The following is a 906-nucleotide window of genomic DNA, read 5'->3' on the forward strand; positions in this document are numbered from 1 at the left end:
GGTGCCTGCACCACCCCCCACCCCGCACACATGCGCACAGGTTCACAGGCACACAGGTGCACAGGCGCACAGACAGTGCTCGGTCAGTGCCGAGTGATCCCGGAGGGCCACAGAGGGCAGTTCTGTAGTCATCTCTAGCTAGGGGCCAGAAGGTTTTGGAAAATGTTGCGGGTCAGAGAGGAGGGAGTGGGTAAGATGGGGGCTGAGGCCAGAGGGGAAGCAGCCTCAAGATAAAGATTTCTTCAGGCTGAGGGGGAGGAGAGGACTCTGAGGGGCCTCTGCACTTGCCCTGGCCCTCCCCTAGCCTCCTGCAGGTGTCCAAGCCAGCGGGGGGCCCTGTGGGCAGGGGCATGACCCTTACAGCAATGGTGGCTAGCCCTGTCACAGCTAATGACCCTGACAGCCCAGACTGGGAAGGGAGTGGGGGTGGTGCGTACAGGGAGGGAAGGCAGACTATGCCTCTGTGTGTGTGTGTGTGTGTGTGTATGTATGTGTGTGTGTATCTGGGTGTCTGGGTGTGAGACCCTCACCTACCTCCACCCCTCCCCCAGCCTACAGGACTGTGTGCAGTGTCAATGGGCCCCTGGTGGTGCTGGACCAGGTCAAGGTAAGACTTCCACTTCTTCCTAGGCACCAAGGCCAAATCCCAGGGCTCCCCAGCCCCTGTGCAGGATTTCTTCTAAATTGCCCTGCCCCTAGCTATCTCTTATGGGCGCACCTGTCCCTTCTAATTCCCTGTCACCCATCCCCACGATCTTCCTCTCCCGCTTCTCCCCAGCCACCCCCAGTTTCTCTTCCTGCATTTTTTTTTTAAGATTTTTTTATTTATTTATTCGACAGAGATAGAGACAGCCAGCGAGAGAGGGAACACAAGCAGGGGGAGTGGGAGAGGAAGAAGCAGGCTCA

This window comes from Ailuropoda melanoleuca, chromosome 4 (genome assembly GCF_002007445.2).
Source record: "Ailuropoda melanoleuca isolate Jingjing chromosome 4, ASM200744v2, whole genome shotgun sequence".
NCBI lineage: Eukaryota > Metazoa > Chordata > Mammalia > Carnivora > Ursidae > Ailuropoda > Ailuropoda melanoleuca.